The 6,697-nt window shown below is 38.7% G+C and overlaps 1 protein-coding gene across 6 annotated transcripts in view; it reads right to left on the bottom strand.

Annotated features, from left to right (window-relative positions):
• Positions 1 to 832: 832 nt before the first annotated feature.
• The window catches only part of LOC118508987 (calcium/calmodulin-dependent protein kinase type II alpha chain), a 24,733-nt gene continuing 18,868 nt past the window's right edge, over positions 833 to 6,697 (bottom strand). For all 6 annotated transcript variants that reach the window (XM_036049001.1, XM_036048992.1, XM_036049011.1 and 3 more), the window contains exon 2: positions 833 to 6,697. This exon is cut by the window's right edge and continues 5,060 nt beyond it. The gene's annotated coding sequence lies outside the window, so the exon portion shown is untranslated.

The raw sequence follows: 6,697 nt of genomic DNA, 5'->3' as shown, positions 1-6,697 counted from the left end.
ACGGTTTCGACAGTTTCGGACGATTCCGACAGCCCCTTACGATTCCGGCGGTTCCGGTGGTTCTGGACGGTTCCAACAGTTCCGTACGATTCCGGATGGTTTTGACAGTTTTGTACGATTCCGGCGGTTCCGTACGGTTCCAACAGTTCCGTACGATTCCAAATGGTTTCGACAGTTCCGTAAGATTCCGGCGGTTCCGGACGGTTCCAACAGTTCTGTACGATTCCAGACGGTTTTGACAGTATCGGACGGTTCTGGCAGCTCCGTACGATTCCGGCGGTTCCGGACGGTTCCGGTGATTTTGGAAGATTCCGGCGATTCTGGGCGGTTCCAACAGTTCCGTAAGATTCCGGACAATTCCGGATGGCTACGACAGTTCAGTACGATTCCGCCGGCTCCGGAAGGTTCCGACAGTTCCGTAAGATTCCGGATGATTTCGACAGTTCCGGACGGTTCCGACAATTTTGGACGATTCCGGACGGTTGTGACAGTTCCGTATGATTCTGGCGATTGCAGACGGTTTCGACAGTTCTTTATGATTCCGGCAGTTCCAGAAGGTTCCTAAGTTCCGGACGGTTCAGATAGTCCCGGACGGTTCTAACAGTTCTGGACGGTTCTGGGAGGTTCCGAACGGTTTCGAACCGTATCTGACAGTTAGTTTGCTGCACCTACCTTCTGGAACTAGTTCCGAATTTTGTTCCAAATAGTCCGGTAGCAGCAATTTTGTCCATCTCGACTACAAAAATCCCGACCATGATCATACAAACCTGCACATTCACTCGTCAACAACGTAGGATAGGATAAAAAGTGACACCAGTGGGCAAGGCCGGACTAGTCGAAGGATGTGATTGATTATATTTTACCCCAGTAACAAACATAATAACAAACGATTAGTGGCATAATCTGGTATGACGTGTTGCCTTAGTTAAATTAATTTGTTTTAAGATTTACCTCTTGGAAATATTAGTTTCGCTGCCTAATGTTGTTTGTTTTTTTTGTTGTTGTTTTTTTTCTTCTTTTGTTTTCTTTTCTTTTTTAGTGATTTATATACTTGTAGTTAGCACAAATCTACGATAGGCGTACTTTTGTTTTTTTTGTTTGTTTGTTTGTTTGTTGCTTTTTTTGCAGTTTTTTATCTTTCTTTTTGTATGTTCTTCTCTCTCGTGTTACTCTCGTTTTCTTGATTTCTTTTTTTTTACTTTCCCTTGGTTGTTGTTTTCTTTATCTTCTTCTTCTTCTTCTTGGTTTAATCGTAACTAGAGCACAATACATACGCCAATTATTCGAAGCTCCTCCTTCCGCGGTTTTTTTCTTCTCTTAATTTCCTGTCTCTTCATCGCCCCCGCCGCACTCTCCCTTTTCGTCTCATCCATACTCTCGCTCTCTCACTCACTCTCTCTCTTTCTCTCTCTCTCTGTTTTTCTCTTAACGTTGTATATGTGTCTATAGCCAGGACGCCTGTGGCTGCAGTACACCCATACAAACCGCTGGGTGCTTCATACTCCGTTCCACGTAAATGTCATTTCTGTTCTCCCTCTCCTTTTCTCACGAACTATGTTTCTTTTATCTCTATTATCATATTTGCATGGGTGTGTCAGAGTGTGAGTTTATCTGTTGTTTTGCGCTATTATGCATTTTGTTATGCGTTAATTATGGGTTTCTTCTGTTGTTGTTGCAAATCTTTCCGTTTCCCTTTGCTTATACATTTTAGCTTATGTGTGTTGTGTATGTTTGTTTGTTTGCTTTTTCTTTGTGGATTTTGCTTTTCTATTTGTTTGTTTTTTTTTCTCTTTCTTCCCCTTTGTTGTTGCCATTAGCCCTTAAATACTTAAAATTATTTTTTGGTAATCTTATCTCCTTGCACTTTTTACTTACGCGTGTATGTGTGTGTTGTGTAGTTTTGTTTTTTCCTTTTCTTCTTCGTGTATTTACTCTCCTCTCGCCTCATCTCCTCTCCCCCGTTTCCCCCTGTTAAACGCTTCGTTTTCGATTATTTCTGATTTTCGTATTATATTTACGAGTACGTGCTGCTTCTTGCAGCCAAGACTGTTTTGTCTTCTCTGCATTTTTTCATGTGTGTTTCGTTTTTTTTTCTTTCTATATATGTGTTTATCTGTTTGTGTGTTGTTTTATTTCTCTTTGTGTTTTCGCCGTTTTTTTTGTTTTCTTTTGTTGTTCTTTCACCAAATGCTTCTTGTTTCTATTTGTTCCTTTTATGGGTGATTTTCTTGTGTGTGTGTTTTCTTACTTAGTTCGCATACATCGCAAGAAAGAAAACGACGAATGAAAAAACGATCTTTTTTTCGTGAATATAGGTTTGTTGTTGGTTTCTTTTCTTCTGTGTTTCGTTTGTTTTGTGTTTTTTTATTTATGTTTGTGTTTTTGTTACTTTACTTATCATTTCTTTAAATCTGTTTTCTCCAATCTCTCTTACTGTCTCTCTCTCTCTCTTTCTAATATATGTGTAATGTGTGTGTTTGTGTGTTTTTGTAATGAGCCAAAGTGATAGCATACGCGCGCTATACTTCATGAGAGTGAAAGAGAGAGAGAGAGAGAGAGAGAGAGAGAGAGAGAAGAGAAAGTGCAATGTTTTTTTTTTTTCCTTTTGCACAATTTGCACAATGGAGGGCGAGAAGTGGGGCGAAAACCGGGAAGTAAGGGGAATGAGATACAAATAATTCTATGTTTCTATCTAATTGTTCTTTTTTTTTTTGTTTCTTCTAAATATGCTTTGCTTTGTTTTAGTTTTCTTCTTCAGTTTTACTTGCATCCCTTTCTTTTCTTCTCGTGTTTTTTTTTTGCTCAATTTTTGTTTTTACTTTTTGTTTTCTCTCTGTTACCCAACTCCTGTCTTTTTTTTTCCTCCTGAAAAAAGAGATTGCAAAATCCGAGTGGCGAAAAATCGCCAACCAATCAAAGGTGTACGACACACATCGATTAAAGTGTAGCAGTACAAGCTGACTGACCGACACTGTAAATACCATACATACATGTGTGTGTGTGCCAATTTTATACCGTTTGTTACCAATTCGAGTTTGTTAAGTGTGTTTTCGAGTTTAGTTTGTTGTTCGATTGTGTGTGTTTGTGTGTTTCTCTTTTTCATTCCATCTTCGTTTTTTATACTTAAACTTTCTCCTTTCTTTTACTTCTCTTTCTGTCACTTCTCTCTCTCTCTTTCTTTATCGCTCTCTCTTTCTCACTCTCAAATTTTTTCTCTTGTTTTGTCACATTTAGTTATAGTTTTTCTTCTTTTGTCTTAATTTTTAATTTTTTTTTTCGACATTTTTTCCTGGTTTTCCATTTTTTTGCGTGCGTTCACCCCACCGCTCATCAACACCCTTGTATTGTGTCTCACAAAATGCACCGATTACATTTGTTTCCCCTCCCAGCCTCCCCCCCCCCTCCCCCGTTAAAGTTAAAAGTGTGTGCAGTAGTGTGCCGATGCAACACTTCAAAATGCTGTTTTTATCCTTTTCCACCTCAGCAAACCACCAGCCAGCATTTCTCCTACGCCCTTCATTAAATACCAATTTGTAAATCACACACACACACACAAACACACACATACACATACCAATCTGGGTTAGTAGATGAATGTGGGAATGTGTGTGTATGTGTAGCAATTTAAGTAAATTTTAACAATGAGAAGAGAAAACCGAGAGAATGAGAGAGAGAGAGAGAGAATGACGGAAAAAAGAGCAAGAAAAACGCTCCCCTTTCGCCCAATCCCAAATGTTTTGGCTTGCTTTTTTTTGGCGTTGCCATTGCTTTAAACTACAAATTTATCTTGCAAGATTTACATTTCATTGTGTTTTTGCTCCTTCCGTGTTCTGCTTCCATTTTTTTTTGTGTGTTGCTTTTGTTTTTTCCTCTTTTTTGTTCTCTTTCTTGCCCTTTTTTTGTGTTGATTTTTTCCTTGTTTTGTTTGTTGTCTTCTGCTTTTATATTATTCGGTGATCCCGCCTAAGAGAGATTCTCATGCTAAGTTATGCGTGTGGGTTTTTCTTCGTTTTCTGTTTTGTTGTTAGATTATTTGTTGTGTACGCGTGTGTGTTTGTGTGTACGAGTGTAGAATCTATACATAAATATATGTATTTATATATATATTTGCGTATGCCAATGTTAGCCTAGCAGAGGGGGTTTCTTTTGCGTGTGTCCATTGAATTAGCTTAGCACGTGTTGCATGAGGGGGAGGGGCGCGCGTTTAAAACGGAGAGGATGAGGCTCACTATTTCTTCCGTTCGCTGTGCTTGTTTGTGTGTGTGTTGTTGTTTTGCTTAGTTTTTTGTTACTTTTAATCTTATTGTTTTTTTTTTAGATCGTTTTATGTGTTTTTTCTTCTTCTTCTTCTTCGTTTCGCTTGCCTAGGGTTGTATCGTTTCCACTTTTTTTTATTTCTTTCGAGTTTGCAGTTTTAGAATATGACAAAGACTGATAATAGAAAGGGTGGTGTTTTGTTAGTTTTGCTACACTTAATCGCGTATTGCTGCGTATTGGTTTTTGTTTTGTTCCTTTTTTCTGATGGTGTATGTGTTTAGTTGTCTTTTATATTGTTTTTTTTTTTTTGTTTTGCTCTTCGTGTTTGGTTTGACGCTTTTTCTTCCATTTCTTCTTTTCGATTTGTTCAGCTTGTTTGTTGCACCATTTTTTAAGTTAACGTTTAGTATATATCGACACACAGCGCAATGAACCTGAATATGCTAATGAATTGGAAGTAAAAATCGATCGAAGTTAAAGCTCAATAATCCCATAGCCCCCCCCCCCCCCTCCTTCACAGAATACCCACCCACCCGCCTGCACCACATCCATAGGAGCACATACTTACACGCGCACACAGTCACACAGTCACGTACAATTCAAAATCGAACCCCTTCCCCCCCAACAGCACGCAACGTCCCGAGCACATCGACGAACACATCCTGCTGCTGTTATGCCATTAATATTATTCTTAGTAAACGAAAACCTAACTAACACAAACAAACAAAACACGAACAAGCAATATGATCTAACATTAGCTATTCACCACCAAACTCCGGGTTCTGAGCAACCGGGTTTATGCGAGTGATTTTAAACATTCTTTTCTTCTCTTAGAAGAAAACAAACCTCTACCAAAAAAAAAAAAGAAAACAAACAAATGTCCCGCTGAAAATGAAAATGAGTGTAGTGAAAAAAAAAAACACACGAAAAAGGATAAAATGAAGCGAAAACTCCGGCGCACACCATAAGTAAAACAAGGTAAAAAAAGAGAAGAAAAACACAAGTAAAACTTGAAATAGGGAGAAAAAAACCGGAAAAGAAAAACAGGAAACACAAAACAAGAGTAAAAATAAGGGTAGGAAAAAAGGAAAAGAAACAGAAACGAAACAAGGAAGTAAAGTAAAACAAAACGAAATTTTAAGTAACAAACAAAGCGTCGCGTTGATTGTCATTCGAAACAACAAACAAACAAAAAAGTCCTTGTGAGAGTGGCAAACCGTTGTTTCTCTTTACTTGTTTCGTTCATGTTTTTTTCTCTCTTTCTCTTTTCTCGTAAGCTTGTTTGTGTTTTGTTTCTTCTGGCTTTTCTTTTCCGTTTCCGTTTCTTTTTCTCGCTTCCGGTGCTGCTTCTGTTTGTGGTTTCATTGTGTTCATTTTATTACTTTTCTTGTTTCTATAGATTCATCAGTTTTAATAGCATTTTTTTCGTTTGTTTTTCGTGGCATCTTTGCTTGTTATACACGTTCGACTAGCGATTTGTTTGCGTGCTTCTGATCGGGGGGTTTTTGTTTTGTTAAATATTTTTCGTTAAACTACTTCTATTTGCCCATCTTTCACTAGCTTCATAACCACCGTGTGTGTGTGTGTGTGGGTTGGGGATTGTTGTTGTTTTTGCTTCCATTTTATTTTGCTTCTTTTATCACAACTTTCTTGTTCGATTGTTGTGTAATACATCCTCTTATATTTGTGTGTGTGTATGTGGGTGAAACGCGCTCCATATACCATTCTTAAATCCTTTGTTTGAGAGTGTGTGTGTATTTTCGAGTTTTAGAGCCATTCCCGCTTTTCTCCTCTGCTGCTATCCTCCTTAGCTCCTTAGTGTGTGCGTGTTGGGGTGAGTGTGTGTTCATTTAAAAGTTCTTTATAGAGAAGTTGTTACTCTCGACCGTCACTACTTACTATAGTTTGTTTAGTGTGTTTAAAGCCTCACACCAAACTTCAACATGAGCGTCGTTCGTTTTGTAAGGGGGAATATAAGAGGAAAAGTGGAGGCGGGGGAGGGAGGGAGGGGGGGAGGGGTGGCTGATTGAAGGGAGAAGATTTTAGGGGGGAGTTTCATATTTTCTTTTGCTTCTATTTCTTTTGAAACACAACACTACTACGCGGAACAGGGATCAAATTTATTATTAAATGCTTTCACCTACACCTACACACACACACACCCACAAACACATACGCATAGGTACGCACACACGTTTCCCCGACAACTAGTCACAGTCTCTCTCTCACACTCTTCCTCTCCTTCTCCCTCTCTCTCTCTTTCCCTTCGCCTATCTCTCTCTCTCTCTCTCTCTCTCTCTCTCTCTCTCTCTCAACAACACATCAAATTCTACCCAAGTTTTGTAAATGTTTTTTTCAACAAACGCAACTATAAACTTTAATAAGTGCAAAATTTGAATCGGAGAGCGGAGTTTATACTATTGATTGAAAGTGTTGTCTT

The sequence above is a fragment of the Anopheles stephensi genome, chromosome X (genome assembly GCF_013141755.1).
Source record: "Anopheles stephensi strain Indian chromosome X, UCI_ANSTEP_V1.0, whole genome shotgun sequence".
NCBI lineage: Eukaryota > Metazoa > Arthropoda > Insecta > Diptera > Culicidae > Anopheles > Anopheles stephensi.
This window is presented reverse-complemented; position numbering and strand designations above follow the sequence as displayed.